The 21,345-nt window shown below is 38.2% G+C and overlaps 1 protein-coding gene across 2 annotated transcripts in view; it reads left to right on the forward strand.

The window, feature by feature from the left end:
* The first annotated feature begins 891 nt into the window (after positions 1-891).
* TLR3 (toll like receptor 3) overlaps positions 892-21,345 on the forward strand; it is a 35,687-nt gene continuing 15,233 nt past the window's right edge. For both annotated transcript variants that reach the window (XR_011725777.1, XM_071743344.1), the window contains exon 1: positions 892-1,077. The gene's annotated coding sequence lies outside the window, so the exon portion shown is untranslated. The remainder of the gene's footprint in view (positions 1,078-21,345) is intronic.

Consider the following 21,345-nt stretch of genomic DNA (forward strand, 5'->3'; position numbering starts at 1 on the left):
CTGCCTAGAAGAGGCACAAGCTCCACATTGCGCAGCCCTTTCCTGTCTATCCCTTCTCAGCACCTACCTCTTTCCAGTCTCTTCAACTCAGCAGGGATATCTCTTCATGGTTGCCTTTATGCCACATCCAGATAGAACCAGGAAGATGAACCTGAGCAGTTAGGCTTTTCAAAGACGATTCTCTGTAGCCTTGTGGTGCCTGAAGGGCGATATGGGTGTGCTATGGCTGGCTATAATTCCCAGTTTAGGAATCCCTGACTTTGTCCCATTTGATGCTGATGATGTTTTAAAATTTGGACTGAGGCTACACTGAGTTATAATTTAACTTGATTGGTATGAAGCTACTTTAATTCAGAATACTGCCCACCGTGCCAAGCATACTGTTACATTTGGGATATTCACAGTCAGGGCAAAGGTTTCTGATTAATGTCCAAATTCTTGTTTGCTTTAGAGGAAAGAGGTGGTGGCCAAAAGTTAAAATTATGAGAAGGGGGAAAATCTTACAAAGTGGGGTGCTTTAGTACCTAAATCCTCTCTATTTGAGACATAGTTTATAGGTTCACCCTGAAAACTCACAAAAAAAAAAAAAAAAAAAAAAAACCAAACCAAAAAACAAAACAAAAAAAAAACCCCAAAACCATAGCACTGGAAGAATTGTTACAAAGAATATGCTGAAAGCTGTAATTCATATTGTTTTTATTTGCTGGTTTGACAGGACCAGGATAGAAAAACACTGCCTGGGACCCCAGCAGCAGCTGGCAGCCTGGTGATGTGGCAGTGATAATGGGGAGCAGCTGAGCCTCTGGGAGGAGAGGATGGGTCAGGTCACCCAAATGGACCAACCACAGTATTCCCTCCCATGGTGCTCACTATAAAATGGCTCCCAAGAGAGCCTTCTGGTAGTGCTGGCCTGGGGTGGCCCTTGCATGCCCTTCCTTGTTTCCTCCCCCAAGAAGACACCATTCACCAAGCCAGGTTGCCTTTGTTGCTCTGAGATTATTGCAAACTGCTAATGAGGTCCTGGATTTGGGCATCCCCATCTGCAGCTCCATACTATGGGACTTTTCTGGTTGGGAGGTAATTACCAGCTGAAGAGAGTGAGCTCCATGTATGTGTATTTGTATTTACAATTGCAATTGGTTGTTACTACCTCATTAAACCTACTTGGTTTTTTTCTTTTAGAAAATAACAGAGTGTTTGTCACAATCCAGTAAATGTCTAAAACCATGATAGCTGTTTTTGAAAGGTATTGTGTATGCTGCTGTAAGGGTTACATTAAAAGATAGTATTATTTCACATGAAGTTATTTTTTATGGCTGTTTAGAGTTCTCTTACATGTAATTACAGAAGTATGCTGCAGCAGGGAAGGGTGTGGTATATCTACTCCATAACCACTGATCTTTAAGAAATGAGTTTCAGTGTTCTGGTCTCAGCAGTACAGTTTTGAAGACTTCTCTCAGCTCTTTGGGTTTATAGATCTAGATTCTAAATTGCAGATACTGACCCAGTTTATTGAAGGAGAGAAGTGTCCTGTGAGGTGCTCAGCTTGAGTCTGCCTGGCTTTTTGTACTGTGGACTGCTGTGATATTGGCATGCTCTGTTAAATTTATTTTCAACAGCAACTAAAAAAACAGGCTTATACTTAATTGCCTTCAAGGTAGTACTTCTGGAAGCTGTAATTGCCTTGGTAATTTTGCTCATGAGTACACCTACACATGCATCTGCTCAGCAACTTTAGTGGCTGCAGATACTGTTTATGATATAGCAACCAGTAGGAAGATCTGCAATGGGGTTTTTTCAGTGAGAAATTTTCTTGTGGAAAGAGATTGCTTTGCTCATCAAGAGTTTTATGTCTGAAAAGAAGCAGAGTGAACAATCTGTTGCTTTCATTATACTTTTAAGGTTCTCATTGAGTCAGATAGAAACTTATGAGCCAGTTGTTGAGGGTCTACTGCTGCCTGTCAGGAAAACAGTCTGTGAATGACTCCACTGGAACCGCAGTAAAAAAGGAATTTATGAAAAGGAGAGATATTGCTGCCATCAGCAGTCTTGTTGGAGAACAACTAAGAAGTGAGGTAAATAGTAATAATAATAATAACAGTGCTGAAGATGCCTAAACTCTTTCATTTGTTGTCAAGTAGCAATGAATGACTTGCAATAATCAGACTTTCTCCCCGACCCAGCACAAAATTGCAGGAGTTTTCACCCTTTTACAATGACTAGGATGATGCATAAGGTGCAGAGAGCACCTTTGAAACTTATTTGGGGAAATTTAGATATCTTTGCCATCTTTTGAAGGTATCTTTCCTTTTCAGAGCCGCGCACTTACCTATCTTGTGCTACTATTTGCATTGTATGAAAGTAGGGTTTATTTTGTCTTCCTCTGAAGCCATTTTGCTTTTGTTGATGCCAAGTAAGATTAAAGGAATCCTTTCTGAGCTGGATGTAGACTTTGAGATTCTTTACATCTGCATTAATACAGCTTCCATAGAAAGCTGAATTTGAGCCACTTCTATTTCAACTGAAAAGTCTCCTGTGTTCTGTCCTGCTTAAACTTTTAGTAGGATTTGGATGAAAAGCATTGTTGCCCTCCAATATATGATGTCTCACTTCCAGATTGACCTTTTTGTACCACAATTAGTGATTCATCTAAAGAGAAATTATTGAAGCCTTAACTTTCAGTGGATACAGTGCCTTATACACACAGGATTTCAGAAGCAGTAGAATCTACAAGAATCTAAATTTGGTGTTCATACTTACAAGTGTTTGTGCTTGATTAAGGATTTTTACATTGCAATTAAATCACGTTTTGTATGTTTCATAACAGAAAGGATGCAGTTGTGTTATAACTAGAGATAAAACCTGTAGACTGGATGTCATTATGCATTTAGAAACCAATAGACCCTTTGCCTAAAATTCCAAATTACCTTTTTTGCTTTTGCTATTAACTCCTAGTGTGAGAAGTAATAGGAGAGATACCTAAAGTACACAATAGGGAAAAAGTGAGTAGAGCACACAGTGATTTAACCTTTATGTTGCTATCTTTTTCTTTACTAGTAGTCCTTTAGTTGTACATGGCCTTTGAAAGCCAGGGTAACCTCTAAAACAGACATATTTGCTTCCCAGCTGTGTTTTGCTGAGGTATATTTAAAAATGTGGTACTTGGAAACAAGGTCCAGGGATATTTAGACTAATAACATGAGTGACTGGTGGTGATGTACTTGAACACAATTGACTTTCTTGCCATAAGAGATAAAGGTGACTGTGCTGTAAGTGCTTGTCTCAATAAAACTTATCTATTGATGATGGATTAATCTTGAATGGTGCCTTGCAAATGTCCCACTAAAGAAAAATAAGACATCTTAATTTTGTTGTTGTTGTTGTTTGAGTTACACCATAGTTTTACCTCTTGTCCATCTTGATTAAATTTAATGTCTTTGTTTGCTTTCTTTAGAGGGGATTCCATAGTTGGCTACTTCAGATCTATGGAGCATGCCCTTAAGGCATGACTCAATATCATTTGAGAAAAATATCTTAAATTTTTATCTAATACACAGCTGGGCATATTATCCTCAATATTTTCCAGACTGATTGTTGGCACAGAACAAAACCAGATTAAGTGTTATTCACAGTGTGTTACTTCAAAGCTGTTTTGACTTTTTCAAAGCATTTTGTCCTTTATTTGTTAAAGTCAAGTCATTAGCGCAATGAGAACTGATATGCATTTCACACCCACAAAAAACCAGTTGCTTCTGGATGTAGTTGAATAGGCCGAGAGTTAGTATGCAAAGTTCTAGTAGGATGAGGTACCCTGTTGTGTATATCTTTGTGCATGGGCAACCTGTTTCTGTGATCTAGAGTATTGTTAATAGTCTGAGTCAGGGAAAAATACAAGAGCTCCGAGTATGTCAAAAAGTGAAAGATGGTGTTAGCTTTGACCAGGCTTTATCTATGCACAGATGTTTGCTTGCTCTCCCTGCATAACATTACACTTGTATAAATATAGTCTGTGGGCTCAGTCTCAGACTGCAAGGCAATTCACCTGGCCTGCACCCTGCTTTTGACCATGCAAGAATTTCTTGGCCCAGCAAAGGAATGAGCCACAGGCCAAATCAATATTCTGATGGAAGATGCTTATTTTCAATTACCATTTGGAGAGACTGTTGGTCTTGTCCCCCTGGCAAAGGGAAGCTGAGGAGAGCTTTGTGATTTGTGCTGTAAATGCATTGCTTCTGTAAAGTATTATGCCTACTGTACTTGCCTAGTAGTTTGTGTCATGATGAGAGACAGATTAAGGATCCTCACTGCAAGGACATTGATGTGCTACAGCTTCTTCCAAGAAGAGCAACAAAACTGGAGAAGGGTCTAGAGCACAAGTGTTGCAGGGAGCACCTGAGGAAACTGGGGTTGTTTAGTCTGGAGAAAGTGGCCAACTGATGGGTCCTGCACTTTGGTCACCACCACCTAATGCAGTGCTACAAGCCTGGGGAAGAGGGACTGCAAAGATGCCCAGAGGAAAATGACTTGGGGGTGCTGCTCATCAGCCAGGTAAATGTGAGCTAGAAGTGTGCCCACGTGGCCAAGGCCAACAGCATCCTGGCTTCTATCAGAAGTACTGTGGCCACAAGGACTAGGGAAGTGTTATGTTCCCACATTTCTCACTGGTGAGACCTTGAGTGCTGTGTTCAGTTTTGGCCCCTCACTACATGGAGGGAAGTTGTTCTCCCAAGTAACAGAACACAAGGAAATGGGCTCAGGTTGTGCCAGGGCAGACTTGGAATAGATATGAGGAAAAATTTCTTTACTTTCATCCTGGAAGAGGCTGCCCAGGGAAGTGGTTGAGTTGCCATCCCTGAAGGTACTTAGGAGACATCTAGATGTGGTGCTTAGGGACACAGTTTAGTGGTGGACTTGGGACTCTATGTTAAGGGTTGGACTTGATGATCTTAAACGTCTTTTCCAACAAAAACAATTGTGATTCTGTACTATTCCAATCTCCATAAATGGCAAATGGATCAGGAAGGTGTGTGTTCTGAAAGAATGCTTTTATCGTGTTAAAACTGCATTCCCATTAAGAGAATTTACTGATGTAGTACTCTTGGGGCGGGGAGGGGGTGGAGGTGGAGGGTTTATACATACCTGCCAGTGAAATAACACTGGCATTATACTGTAAAATGAAGCATTATTTTTAAACAGTGTTGCAGAAAGATAAATGCTACAGAAGGGACTGTTGTATTAATGGTAGATGGGTTGGACTGAATTATCATTGCAGTCTCTTTCAACCCAAGCCATCCTGTGTTTAATTCCTTCCACCTAAACCCATGAGCCTAGCATTTGCTGTTGGACATACCTAGAGGCTGAAAGTAAGACAACAGGAAGTGTTGTCTTAGCAGCAGGGGTAGTACTGACATTTAGCCTGGGCAACATTGTTCACATATTGGAGTAACTGGAGAAACAGCACACTGAAAACCAAGCTTCATTTGAAGTTTAGCAGCACTTTTTCCTCATGGCATGAAAGTCTAAATTTAATAAACAGAGCAGGTGGAGTATTTTGTGAGAATTTCAGCAGAAAATACTGCTTTTTAAAATTCAAAAGGGCTTTTTACCATAGATTTTGTTTTTCAGGAAGTGACAAAGAAGAAACTCTGAGAGCCAAGATAGCACTAGTCAGAAATAATCGCTAGTGAGACTATTAATCTAATTTCAAGCTGTGCCAAGGGTTCTGGGATGTTTGGACTCATGTTTTTCCTTCTGGGAATATTTAGTAACTAGTCAAGGAAAAATTCTTGCAGAAGAAGACATGAGGAGAAATGCTAACCAAGAGTAGTGAATAGATGCCTGTTTGTAGATGGCAGAGGTCGCTGTCCCAGGTGATGCAAAAACTGAAGGACGGATGCTTCTCTCTCCATTTCTTCTCAAACATCCTAAAAAAGACAGAGTCTGATTTTTTGCTTAATGAAAAGTTCTAGAATATAAAATACATAAATGTAACCTTGAGGGCTAATGTTTGACAGCATCTCCAGTTGCTGTGAGGATTAGCATGAAAAATTGTTTCTACTGAAATCCTCTGTGGTATTGTTTCTAAGCAGAAATTTAACAGTTTTCCAGATATGCTTTTCATATCCACCTGGCTTGTAGTATTCTACTTGATAACACACACAGAAACGTTTGTGGGGCTTATTAGGATCTTGGTGGGTTTTAAACCCATACAACTAAACATTTATAAACTCTTTCAAATAAAAAAAAAGTAAATGGTGTGCCCCATGGCTGCGTTGTTGGTCCTCAGTTCTTTCTGTGCTTGGAAGTGTGTGCATTTCTTGAACATGCTGTAACTCATCACTATTCTATATTGGTGCAAATTCCTGAAAGTCAAGCAAGCATGCTTTTTAAACAGATGCCTTGGCAACAAGAAGAAAGGAAAAAAAAAATCCAAAGAGCTTATTTTTCCAAAGATCAACAGAGGCTACAAGTTGAGAGGTGAATCAAGTAAGCTGGATAATATCCAGAGAGTGAGCTTAAGAAGAAAGGAAAGAATCTTAGGCTCACATGGCAGAATGATAGAGTAATTTTCTAGAACTTAATAGTGTGACACCATTGAGCCTTTTATTCCTGTCTGTCAGTGTATTTGTTATTTCCTTCCTAACTTAAGTTCAGCCTGCTCTACTTCTAATGCTGTCCCCAGCAAAAGAATGAGTCACCTTGTGCAAGCAGATTCATGTTCTAGAACAATACAAGTTTTTATACATGAAATGAACAGTTTTCACAGTCAGGAGACTGCAAAACAAACTGATTCTTTAGAGTACACTTGAAGTGCTGTTGATCCCTAAATAGCTGCAGCCAGATCCTTTGCTGATTCAAATAGGCATAACCTCCATTGATTCCAACACTGCTCCATTGAGCCTTTACAATACAGTAAGATGTTGTGTAGGGAGCTGTTGCCATCCCAGTTGCAGGTTTTGTTGTAAAGGAGTCTAGCAAAATATTCTTTCCCGGCTGTCATACCATGGCTTGCAACAAATTTTAGGTGCTCAATAAAGATTGTTTTAATTTCCCTGTGCTCAGTAAGTATTGTCAACCTGGTCAATACTGCAAGTCATTTTATATGTGGTTCTTCATTTGCTGGAGCATTCATGAAGCTTTAGGTGAGCAGAACCCCAAGGAAAGCTATTTCCTGTATTTTTATTCCCAGGTCAAGCATACAGTGATTAGCTAATATACACTTAAAGATGAAACAGGTGTTCTGCCTCTAGGACTGAAGAGAAAACAAATGTTGGATTTCATGTGCTCACCTAGTCCTTTATGGTAGACTGGTCAGGGTTAAAAATTTTCTGTTGACAAAGAAGGTAACATATGCTTGTCTCTGAAAGAGTTAATTTATTTCTTCAGAAGTAAGAAACATTTGGAAGGAAAATCTTAAACTGGTTACTTCTACTGAAACAACAGGTGTATAAAGTTCATGAATTTTTTTTTGCTTCATCAATATATTTTTATTAAGGTACATGATCATATTCTACTTTTTCCATATGTGCCTAATTAAGGATGTGATAATTAAAGGTATGGGTAATGGATTGTTAGAAATAATTGGAAATCCCAGCTTTGTGTAACCAAAAATAAAAATTGGAAAAGTAATAAAAATCCAAGAGACTTCAAATTCTGTAATACTGATTTATAGATAATAATTTTGTGGGTTTAGCATATCCACTATCATTTTCCTTATTTTAGTTGAAAGCTAAAATGATTTGACAAATGACAGTGAAGGAATCCCTCTTGCCTCCTCACCTTTTTCAAGTACAAAATAATTTAAAGCAAGAAAATTACAGCAGTACCTATTTTTAGTGATGTGAACTTGTATGTTCTTAAACATTTAATTGAATTTCCTTCTTGATGAGCTGAAGACCTCTAGGTGATGGACAGTATAAGACAATATGTTAATGACTGCAGGCAATTGTACTCACAGCAATGTCCACTGAGCAGAAACTGTTCTAGGCAAAGTAATCTTGGACCCAGCACTTCTGCCAGAACAGTCAGCAGCAGCCCTTATTTCAGCACTTCTTAACGTCTTTGGCTGATAAAACTCCAGCACTACATAACTTATTTCCTCTTCTAGTCAATGCAGAGCTCTGTGAAACAGAAGACCATATTCTAGGTCATATTTCTGATTCTTACCTACAGACAGGTACTGGAAGGGGTATTTATTTTTCCACTTTGAGGCACCATAACAGTACAATACATATGGGTTACAGCAAAATGTCAGGCTCATTTGGAGCAGATGTTCACTCCTGATTTAAAAAGAGCCCTTCTACCTTGTTCCTTCTAAATGTGAGCAGCTATGTTTCAAGTTCAAAGTTTGAATATACAGAGCATGCATCTCTGCACTAATTCTTTTTAGGATGTTTCAGTATTGCATAACCTACACTAGCTCTGCTTAAATGCATTCGTGACACAAGGTGTTTCAGTTTCCCATTAGCACTGTGTAAAGATCTGCAGTGGGTTGGCCTCAGTTCCTTGAAATGAATGATGTGAGGCCACATTGATTCTTTGTAGAATCATAAAATAGTTAAGAAGTGACCTCTGGAGACTGACTAGTGAAAGCCTTGTGCAAGGGAGGATCACCTAGAGCACACTGATGTGGGCCATGTCCAGTCTGGTTTTGAGTATCTCCAAGGATGAAAACTTTACAGCCTGTGAGCCAGCTGTTCCAGTGTTTCATCACCCTTCTTGGGGTGACTTTACTCCTGTAAAACCTTTCTCATTTAAACAATTTCAGTCTACCATTTTGTGTCCAATGCCTTGTTCTTTCACTGGGTGCAAATGAGAAGAGTCTACTTAGATGGTTTCCTTCCTCCAATCAGATACTTATGCATACAGAGATCCTCTCTGATTGTTCTCTTCTCCAGGATCAGCAATCATGGTGCTTTCAGTCTCATGAAAAATACCCCAATTGCTTCCACTGGTCTTGCTCTGCTATGTCTATATCTCTCTTCCACCCAGGGAGCCCAGGATTATGATCAGTGGTTCATATGTAGTCTCAGCAGTGCTAAATATAGGGGAAAGAACTGCCTCCATCAGCCTGCTTTCTAATATAACCCAAGATGTTGGCTTTTTTCTACACTGGTTGTTTTCGGGTTTGTGCTCAAGTTGCTTTCCACAAGCAGGGTTTTCCCTGCAGTGCCACATTCCATTCAGATAGACACCTGTGTGTGTGGGTTCATGGGTTTGTTCCCCTTTGGGTGCAGGATTTTTGCATTTCCTTTGTAATATATTGGTTTGTCAGGATCAGCCTTTAAAAGTATGTCTGCTAAAACCTCTGTTTTTCTTTGAATTTACATTGGGCTTCATTGACAAGATGGCTTGGACTTGAGCAAGGCTATGAGACACAGAAAAAGAGATCATAGCTTGTCAACTCTAAATATCCCAACTTTATATCAAAGCTTGAGTAAGTATAGATGTAAAATGAGTTTATACAGACTTATAAACTGTTACTTTGTCCTAATTTTGTCATGCCTCTGCCTGTTCCTTCCAAGAAAATGCAGTTTTCATGCGAGGGCTGGTAGTTTTGTAGGAAGTGTCTCTTCAAGATTTTATTTTCTGAAACCTTAGTTGTGCAGTGCTGTCAGTGGTAGCAGTGGTATGTACTGTTGGATTCTTGCCTTGACCCTGACAAAATCCATTCAAGTAATGATCTTTGACTGTTGATTTTCCAAACAGAAAAAGCTTTGAAAAATTAGAAATGTACTATTTTGGTATGTCCTAAGGACTCTTTCCTGTTATTATTGACTGCAGTGGTTAGTTTCCTGTGTTACATTATGTAACATAAAATTATGTCACTTCATTAAAAATTCCATCAAGCTTCTGTATATTCATGTTGTCCTTCCAGGTTGTTGGTGAAAAGATGTGTGTTGTATTTAGACTTTTTTCCCCAGATCAGCCTGTTTTTTCATGCAGGTCATATTGGTCACGAGGTTAGGCTATGCTTTTGCTCTGAATTATTAGCTGAAATGTCACTGTTCTCCTGTCTTCACTGTCTGTATTTGCACTTAGTCCTGCTGAAAATTGTTCTCATTTACATGTACCTGTAGGTTTTTTTCCCCTCTTTTACTAAAAGGGCTGGTGCAGAGTAGTAATCCACTTGCCTAGTATCAAAAAAATCTGAAGTAACTATAGCCATAAGTAAAAGCATTCTTTGCTGTGCATTATTGCAAGAGCATCTCTAGCATCACAATGAAAGTTAAGAATTTAAAAGGCAGCTATTTAAGGAGGTTGCATTTGACACAACATATGCATTTCATGCAGTGTCAGGTTTGTATAGGAATGCTGTGGAGAAAATACGGCTGCATTGCTGTAAAGAAATGAAATGGCTGCTCCTATCTGGAGCTCTAAATTATTTTCAGTGGCTTATGAACTGACAAAAAGTAGGAAAAGTCTGGTTAAGTAGCTAGTATCATGGAAAAACTTGATGATTAATAAAAAAACCTGCAGCCCTAATTACTGCAAGAATCTGTAAAACACCATACAAGCTGCAAAGAACTTGATTCTGTTATGTAGCTCTGTCATCTCCAGGCAAATGTGGTCTCAACTTCTGTGAAAGCATCTTTCTAGATGTTGAGAAGTCAAAACGAGCAATGGTACCAAGAGAACAGAAATGTTACAGCAGTGGTTTAGATGCAGAGAAAAAAAAGTGCATTTTTAACAAGCTAATAGGCTGTATTTATTTTAGTTATAGGATCTTTTACAGTGTAAGACTTACTATGATTGTTTTCTGAAGTGAATTAACTTAAAGGTGTTATGCTTCAGAGCTAAGGATATGTAGTTCTATCCTTCTTGGTGATCTGTGGTTGTAGCAGGTTTGTTACTGTACAACAGGGCTGATGGTGGATGGAGGTGATGGCAAGTGTCTCTTCAGCATATCTCAGGGCCCTGCCAAAGATGATTGAATGCATTCTCCACCACACTCATGGAAACTAGAAAGGTTCACTGCTCCTGAGGTTTGGCAGCACTGAATGCCTTCAGAGCTTCAGCTGTGCTCCTTGCAGTGGCTTGAACAGTTTTTCTCTTAGGCATGCACAGTAGCCCCTTAGAAAAGGAGCATGTCTTCCACTCTTCTTCCAAAGGAGTCTGCTTCGGTCTGTATAAGGGATACAAAAATAATTCTTCTCACAATAAGTAAAAAAATATGTCAAAGGCAAAACAAAATTAAAAAACCTCACAAAATGTCAAAACCTGGAAGAAACAAAAATGTCAAACTTGAAAGAAGATACATCTGGATGTGTATACTGTGGTAAAAACTTATTTCTATCCAAGTGTCTTTAGTGCCTAGCTTGTTTGCTTGTCTCTTGTACTGAACCTCAATAGCCACTGCATTACATTAGCTTTCCCATTCAATATCATTTGACTCGATCTGAGATAACACTTGAGTCGTGGTTCATATGTGTTCCTTAAACCAGCATTTAAAAGTAATTTCACATGAATGCGTGATTGAAGCAGATAGCTTAATGACTTCCCATGATTAAATTAATGAATTTACTACGCAATGAAATAAGGTAAATGATTTGAATACTGAGGTGTCAGAGTCAAGTTCTATTTTTGCTCAGTTTCAGCTAGAAGAGCAGTACTGCATAACAAATGTGTGCAGGGAAATGCTCAGAGCTACCCTGTGTTGTTTGCAGTGTCATCACTATTTCCTATTTCACAGTTATAAAGTCTGTTTTTTATCTTGGCAAATAAACATTTGGCTGGACTTCATTACTTATGTTTATCAGAGCCCTTATGCTTTGCATAAATCATTAGGATTAATTTTTAATGTAACCTAGATAAACAGAATCTCACTGTACATTGTAAGAAAATTCAAGATATCTTCCTGTTTCATGAATACCTGTATTCATAAGCTGCACAAATATAACACTGATGCCTGTCACACTCATTACTCTCATGGTTTCAGAGACAAGTTTGGAAAGGTATGCATGAGAAACCTACTGCTGAGACCTGGGGTAGCAAGTTTCCCATAGCATTCCTAGAATACCAGAGGAAGAAATATGCAAATCACTTCAAACCCAGACACTTTGGGCACAGCTTACAAATTAGTCTTTTCGGCATAAATCCTAGTTCAATAGCTTAATTATTCAACTGTAGTTTTGCACTCCTGCCACAAAAGGAAGGAATTTCAAGCACATTGTTTGTGAGCTGCTTACAAGCCCTCCCCTATGAACCTTGGACCTCTTTCTTAACTGCAGCAAAGCAGGCTGAGAACATACCACAAAGCACTAGGCTGGAATAGTTTGTAAATGTTAATGAATAATATGATCACTTTATTAGAGAACCCTTCTGTGATGTGTTTCCAGGCACTGTACAAGAATGTATTTGTGCACACAATGTTTTATTTGCTTAGGAGAACAAATCACTTTTTTGATATCCTTTAACCTTCTTTTTTCCTCTTTTCAACTTCTAAAGTTGTTGATGTAAAACTTTTGTGAAACAGAGCAGGGTAACTGGCAGAGAACAGTGTTCTTACATCTACTATAAGTATTTTTAAAGAGCCTTGATCTATTCTGTATCTAAATTATTAAGATCCTTTCTGTGCAGCTGCATTAATCATTGCTTCAATTATGTTCCTGAACTACTTTCTGAGTTCTTTCTTATTTCTTAATCTCATATTACATGTGGCAGGAAAGAAAAGTGTCTAATTATATAAAGTGGGCCTACATCCCATTTTTGTTCACAGGATACATAAAAGCACAATCCTGCTTGTATCCATCACTAAAAGTTCTCATGGAGAGGATACAACAAAATCAGTGGGAACAATTCAGGTGTTTTTCCCTAAAACAGGTTGGCACCTTGAAAAAAAGAGCTGTAAATTAAAACTGCTCATCCAAGCAGCTGTAAATTGCATGACTAGCACTTACTCAGCAAATAACTTCCTGTGGACCTTGCTGACCTTGTCAATATTGTGAGAAGCATGGCTTCAGATGGAGAGAAATTGCTCTTGAATAGTTACTCTGAGAATGGACAAACTGGCATCTCTGTAACAGGAGGCCTGACATAATTGAAAAACATATGAGAAGTTTTAAAAAAAGAAAAATTATTTTATGCACTTGGTGATTCTGATTCGGACAAGCTTTCTTGCTTGTCTCACTATTTTTAAGGCTATGTCTTCATGTATTCTTCCTTTTTTAAGCAATCTTTGTTTAGAAGGAAGGTAATTAGCTGCTATATTTATGTAACAGCTTCCATTTGTCAACTTGATTTAATTAACATGCAAAAGTAATAAGGCTTTCTTACCTTGAAGGTTTATTCTGGATGTAAGGTAAATTTAAAGCCAAGCTGAGGTTTTCTGGGAATCCAGATCATGTTAGTGTAATGGTTGCAATTGGCAATACTGGTGAAATGTGTTGCTCTGCAGCACCTTCTTTTTGTATTTGTTTAACTTATAGTAAAAATTACCTGTTGAAAAGTTGTTTTTTTTTAAGGGCATGACACTAACCTTAGTTCTAAATCCCTAAATTTTTGTTAGTCTGCCTTTTTCATTTTTTATTTTGTGAAATGCACCTCTGACTTGATCTACAAGGTGTGCAATTTAACAGAACTCCACTGGCAATTGTCTTGCTACTTGATAGAAGTAATTTTACTTGCAATTTACCAGGATTTGTCATCCCTTTCCTATTGTTTCCTGAGGAGCTACATTAACAGTCTTGATAGCAGAAATGATTTTGAGGCTAAACAGTGTAGCTTAAAAAAGCACCATTTGCTTCAGACAGTTTTGCTGTGTGCTTAGACACATCCAGCTGTTCTAACTTGGGTAAACCAGTGCAGTGCTTTTATACACCTTGAGATGTTCTAGTACTCAAGGACTGTAGAACTTGTTCTCTTCATCTTTTGCAGATTTATTTTTTTTAAATTTCAAATTTGAACCTTTCAACCAGCACTAGCACTACGGTAATTCCCAGAGTTTAAGGCTGTTCAGTGCTACATAAATTCAGATGCTGCTTGTGCATCATCTGTGCCCATATTCAAAACTTATTCCACACAATACCCAACTGCCTGTAGCAACCATTTCAATGGAACAAAAGAGACTTAAGAAAATAGCAGTACATTAGTTTCCTTAGGGAAGCTATTAAGGCTACAAATTTCATGGTCAGCTCATTTTTAGTACCAGTGGTAAAAATGTCCTAGGAAGAACCAATCTGAAAAAGTAATGAGATGCTAGGCTGTTGACTTGTAACTGCATTTACAAACACAGATGTTTACAGGCAGTATATTTCATTTGCAGATACCAGAGTTTTCCCTAAAAATTAAAAACAAAATTCACATTCACCTATAGGAAAATGAAAGTGATAAAAGGGTACTGTAATAGCCTGTCCATGCTAACACTTTAGGAGAATATAAAAGGATAGGATTCCTTCTGAATTGAATACCGATTATTTGCAACACACTGCTCTTACCCTCAGCAGCAATCAAACTAACAACATGAATCTTAGTGACATTTTTTGAGACAGAAGTGTTAACCCAGAATTACTTAGCACTGCTCCCTTCAATCCATGGTCTCTTAAATATCTGTCTTAGATTTCTAGTCCAAAAAAGGACTTGGATACTGCAAACTCAATACAACTTTGTAGCTTGCTTTGAGGAACAGTGAAAAAGTCCCAATCCCCAGTACCAGTGTTCATTTACTGGGGACTTTTATCCTTGGTTCTCAGACTGCCTGCTTCTCCAAATAAGAGCAAGAATTCAGAAACAAAGAGGGCAAAGACATTTTAGTAAGCCATTTATATCCATGGCAGTAAGCAAAGTAAGCAGATAGAAGAGATGACTGCATCAGGAGAGAAATTCTCAGATTTTTTTTCATCTGCCAAATAAATTTCAAATGCTTTCTGGTTTTACATTATTTTTAATGGATAAGCCATCAGGAACTTGTATGATAAATAATAGCTTGTGGGCAGGATTGAGGAAGGTTAAGGCTTGTATCTTAAGAGTAATAAGACCTGTTCTTCAGGTAACCCATTGATGTCATAATGATGCAACTGAGCTTTGCAGGTATTACTGTTATAAAGGTGTTAAATATGTGGTTAGGTCCATATGTTAATCCTTATGTTATTTAGAGAAAATTCTGGTAAACTCAGTAGCAGGCTTATAAGTAGTGATTGCAGTACTCATACCAGACTCATTAAGGTTGTGGGCTTGGGTTCCTTGGCTGCAGCTGAATAAAATGGCTTGTGTATTAAATGTTCAGTTATTAAGAAGATGAACGTGGAATGTCTGTAAATCGACATTTAGTTCAGCAAGCTGAGCTACGTTAACCACATAGCCCTGATGCTGAACCAGTTGCAGGATCAATCTTTAGGTTTGCATCTACCCCTAAACAGAAACTAACGAGCTCGTTTGAATTTTGCCGAAAGTTAATGCTGACATCTGGTGGTAGCTTCTGCATGTAGAAAGAACCTGACAATTTGGAGACTTGATGAAAAAGTGACTGCTGATCCAATACTTTGAAGCTACCTTTTAAAAATCTACTAAATTGTGACATTTCCTATTATAATCAATATCATTGTGGAAAAAATAGTACCAATAACTATTCTATACTTTTCAAATGATTTTACCATCTTATGTAGGAATGATAAATTATTCATTTAATATATTCCCCCCTTCTTAAATATATAGTACTTAAAATACAATATTTCTCATATTTCTGTTATTAGATCAATGTATAAGTAACATAGTGGAAAAGCATTTAATACTCTGCATACATTGGGTGTGTATCATGATATTTTAATTTTAACTATTAGCCCTAAAATCATTGACTAACAGTTAAGGGTCTCAAAAGCTGTTGAGTATTTTTACTTCTGTATTTGGCCATGTAGTACCTCACATAATCAAATCTAGTTTTGTTGTGTCCTATAGTTTCTCTGACTGTAAGCTTCATTTTTGTTTCAGTGCTTTTAATTAAAGCTTTTTTTTTTTTTTTCAATTGGTTTAACATGGGGAATTCAGATCAGAAGAGATGCATGGTACATAGTGCTTTTTTACAAAGTATAGTAAGAGAAATCACTTCTAAAGTAGATACTTTAGGTGTGTGCTTTGGGGGATAAAAAGAACTGCTTTTGAGACACTTTGGCTGATTCTGTACACCCATGCATTAGTCTTCATTATAGGTACTGATATTAGGCAGACAGATAAAAGGTACTGACCTCAGAATCATAGAATAGTTTGGGTTGGAAGGGACCTTAAAGATCATCTATTTCCAGCTCCCCTGCATAGGCAGGGATGTCTTCCACTTGACCAGGTTGCTCAAGGCCTCTTGACCAGCTGTCTGTGCTGCTTTTGATGCAGCCCAGGACATGGTTGGCTTTCTGGGCTTCAAGTGCACACTGATGGCTCATGTTAAGTTTCGATACACCACCACTCCCATTCATCAGTTCTTTCAGGAGCTGTGGGTGAATTCCACCTGGTCCCATGGCCTTGTTTTCCCTCAAGTTCTTTAGGTGATCTCAAACATGCTCTTCATTTACAGTGGGAGTATCTTCCTTTTTCCAGTCCCTGCCTTTGCCTTCTGTAACACGGAGGGTGTGACCAGAGTCCTTGCTGGTGAAGACACAGGCAAAGTAGTCATTGCGTACCTTGGCCTTTTCTATATTTTGGGTGATAATCTCTCCTGTTTCCTTCTGGTATGGGTCCATATTTTCCCTAGTCTTCCTCTTATCATTGAGATACCTATAGAAATTTTTCTTGCTGCCTTTAACATTCCTTGCCAGATCCAATTCTCTGTGCTTTTGCTTTCTTAACCTGAAAGCTTGCTTGTCTTACCCTGGGGCAAGTACAGAGAAGTAGTATCTGTCCTTGCTTCCATTCTCTGCCAACTTTGTCTCTGCCAACTTTGTTTGTACCCCTAAGTGTGTCCAGGAGTTCCTTGCTCATGCATGCCAACCTCCTGGCACTCCTGCCTGCCTTCCTCTTCCTTGAGCTCCATTGGTCCTGGGCATGCAGGAGATGATACTTGACAATGGACCAGCTTTCCTGGGCTGCCTTCCCATCCAGGGCTTATTCTGATTCTACCCAACAACCAGATCTTTGAAGAGACTAGAGTCTGCCCTTTAAAAATAAAGTGCCATCAGCTCACTTCACACTTTTCTCACTGTCCTAGAGATCTTGAATTCTACGGTGTCATTGTCACTGCAGCCTAACCTGTCATTAATTTTTACATCACTCATTAGTCTGATGCTGTTCATGAGAACAAGGTCTAGCAAAGTTTCTTTTCTGGTTGGTTCCTCTACCACTTGGAGGAGAAAGTTGTCATTGATACACTCCAAGAACTTCCTGGAATTCTGGAGCTTTGCTGTCCTGTTCCTCCAGCAGATGTTGGGGAGATTAAAGTCCTCCATGAGGCCAAAGATTTACAGTGCTCCGACTGCCTAAGAAAAAACCTTTGGCGTATGTTGTAAATTTAGACTGCCAGTGAGTTTGCATGCAATTAGTGTCCCAAAGTCCCATTTTCACATATGTACATGTTCAGAATCCAGAAGATTTTCCTGTCTCTTTAAGCACTGTAGGTTTGTCCCTCCTGGTGTTCAGGCAGGATACACTGCTTTGAGTTTATAGAGCTCTCTCAGGTTGGAGTATACTGTCCATCTGCTGTGAGCTAAGCCCTGTGGTAAGGTGTTTGGCTTTTTTTGCACTTCTTTGCCCTGTATGTGTTATAGATAGTCCCATATCAAATTTCTGATTGCTGGACACTATCCCCAGCACTGCTCTCACTCCTATACTTTTGTAATATTTTGTTTGTTTTTTAATTTGTACTCCAGGTTTTAAGTTAATTGCACTTCATGTTTTGTGTTCTGTGGCAGTGGCATGTGCAGATGTTCTGTAGATCCTCCAGATCTAGACTATTTTTGAGCAGTTGTGAAAACAGGAAGCAGGTCTCAGTGATGTGGACTATCACTTCCAGTTTTATTTGGCTGTGTTGCTTGGTGGGATTCCCCACAGAATGTAAAACCATCTCTTGCAGAATCTTTCTATCTCTCAGTATCTTTTAAATTAACAATTCAAATTATCAATTGATTGCATACAACAAAGTTTCAAATGGATATAAGCAGCTCATTAGACACACTTAAAAAATCCCTGCTGTGTCCTTCCTTGTCATCTTGCGTCTTCCTTGTGCTACTCAGTGAATGATAAATAATTACTTCTAGTAAATTAGGTCAGAATTCACCCAATGTATCCTGCTCTGGGACAAGATGGCAGTCTTAGATGGGACTTTTTTCATATGTTCATTTCTGATCCCTGGTCCTTATGCTTCTGGGTTTACGTCTGCCTGAGGCGAAGCCTCATTTGATGCAGAAAGGGCTGATGCTTTAATTGTATAATTTCTATATCTCACTTTCATTGGCTGCATTGATGCTCAACACACTGGAAGACTTCTTTTTGTCTTCTGTGCCTATTTATATTATCCTCATGTACCCACTTGAGATACTTGAGAATATAGAAACCCAACTGATAACCAGTTTCCAACGTTATAGGCATGCTGGTTTAGGTGTGCTGAACTGAGACCCAGGCTTCCTTAACATTGTTCTGCAGTTTTAACTTTCCCTACTGCAAATCACTCTGAATGTCATAGATAGAAATGAATGTAATTTCTATCATATTCCCCACTGGGTCAAAATTATAGACAAGTGACTGAGGCATAATTAAGTGCCCTAATAGAGAACAGCACAGCTATTGCCATGCATGGCTTCATGTAATTTGTGGGCAAATGCCAATTTACATTTGCAAACAAATGTTTCCCAATGTATTTTGTATGCTCAAAGCATTATGCTGTAGGCAAAAAGAAACTGACCCGAGGGAAAGCATTTCGTGCAATACAGAAAAAAATTAAAATACACTCATTTCTAGACATGAGATTATTCTCAGTGGTTTACATTTTGTTTATAAAATATTTTCTTGCATTTCAGATTTTTGTAGATATAATTGCTGTTCAAAATAGTGATATTTCCAATACTTAAAATTTGCCTTACATATTTCCAATTCCATCTAATTTGTATCAAGTTAGTGAGGTTTTAGCTAGTTAAAATTATATAGACTTCTCTTTTCTTTGTGCCTTTGGTCTGGCTAGGAGAAGGAATTGAAAGATACTGTTCCACACTTTATTTATAGATAAAAGCTTTCACAATTTTAACCTTTTAATAACAACAGATGTTTAAGTTCTGCATATGAACTTGGTAACTATCTAATGTGTTGGTGTTGGCATTCAGTGCTCAGATATCAATTTAACAAGATTATAATTAAATACTGGTATTTTTTTATAGCAGTTACAATTGGCCTCTCTCAGCTTTCTTCTTTGTCAATGTTTTCCTAACTTTCACTGCTCCTTTCATTTGTTAAGAACGATGGCTACGTAATGGCTCTGTTGACTGGATACCAATGGGTGTAGTGTTCATCCCAGTTCAGAATGAAAAACAGAAATTAGAAACCTGTGGAATGGAGGTTTTGTTTTAAGAATGCCAAATTTTGTTGCTTCATCCTATATCTTTATTTAGATTAATCATTTTTGTATTATGCTCGTTACATTTGAAATACAGGAGTCATATTTACTAAACTAAGCTACTTCTAGCATCTCAAAACTACATAAGGAAGTTGAAATTATTTGGCATTTTTTACTCAAAAGCTTTGTCCTAGTAGTTGTTCCCATAAAACAACTGAAAACAACTGGTTTTCTGAAAATTGTTATAATTTCTTTGACTGTAGTGTTAAGCAAGCTGAAAGCTATAGCTACTCAAAGCAACATAATACAACTTTAGCTAATCTATGAAATGTTAAAAAAATCTTTTTGTGAGCAGTGCATAACTAGCTCTGGATCCTTCACAGTAAGACAGAACATTGCCAAAAATCCCCCATAATTATGCAGAATATACAGAAGCAGAGTCAATTGTCTGAGGTGTACTGGCACCACATAAGCAGTGATAACTCTGGAAGGCTTGCAATGAATATTTATTGCATTTAACAGCATGTTCATGCTTTGTCTGGTACCTTGTTAGTGAAATTAAATGGAGCAATTAGTATATATGGCTACTGTGATACATCTTAGAAAATTTTAGTATCTGGTGGCTAATGGGGATCTCCTTTCATACCACTGCCATTTGTAGAGTTGAAAATGTATTTATTCTAGTGAGAAAAGAAATAACCTGAAGAATAACTTACTTCCACTCTTTCCATAGTTTCATGAGAGAGAGTAGAGAACAGGTGTGGACAAGAGATGCACCAGGGGTCATCATAAAGAAGTCATTTTGGATTTCAAGTCAATTTTCCGCATAGTAAAATACTTGAGGGTGGGGAAGAACAAAGGGTAGACTGTGAGGTGTGTTTTCATGTTTCTTCACTTCCGTGCATCTTGCCTTCTGTGAGCTCTGAGTATTTAGAGCTTCCAGTCTCAGTGCCTGCTGAAGAAAAGATGCAATACAAAAAGATACTGGACAAAACTGAATAAAGATCTTATTAAAGGGGAAGTTCAAATGTAGCTGTGATTCTCTTAAATACAGCTTATCTTTAGAAGCTGGAGATCACATTGCCTTCAAAGGCATAGTCTTTAGTGGGCAAATATTTCTAAGACTAGCAGACTTCTGCTAATGTTTGCTGTCTGTGTTGCAAGTATGAATGTAAATAAAATGCTGGCATTTCTACTATATTATTAAACTTCGTGATGTTCACAGTGCAATCACTTGCTATGGGGGCAACTGTGGGGGCAATGATCTGTATTGGGTTAGAGATTTTCTCTTGGAAATATACTGTGAAAACACAAAAAAATGTGCCAGACAAAGGTGGAACAGCAAAAAAGGAAGGGATTTTGAAACCAGACAATTAAACACTGTAGGGAGATGCTGGGAAATACAAACTACTGAAAATGAAAAATTGTTTGTGCATTTAGAAGGGTGGAGAAGATGTTCAGGAGGCTGTCGCTTTTGGCGGTGAAGTCATAGAGGCAGAAATTGCAATTTCCATAGATGGGAAAATAAAGGTATTAACATAGAACATGTACTGGTGAGGCGAAGGGAAGCAACCTAATCATACCAAAATGAGCTTTTGTGACAGATTTTTTTCAGATAACGTAACTTGCTTTGCAGTTGATTTTTACAGTTAGTGCAACCCATCAGGAAAATGTACACAATGGTGTGAAAGCTGGTGAGCAAATGTGATAGAGTTAATCTATGCAAATCCAGTGGCAATTTGCATGTTATTTCCAGGTGACAGTTTAGCCAAAGCCACTGCTCATGGCTGGTTATTCTGTAGCTTTAATCACAAGCAAAGGCTGATGTTTTTGTCTACGAACAAAAAAAGAAATGCATGGAAGTAAATTCTCCTGTCTTT

This window comes from Heliangelus exortis, chromosome 4, assembly GCF_036169615.1.
Source record: "Heliangelus exortis chromosome 4, bHelExo1.hap1, whole genome shotgun sequence".
Lineage (NCBI taxonomy): Eukaryota > Metazoa > Chordata > Aves > Apodiformes > Trochilidae > Heliangelus > Heliangelus exortis.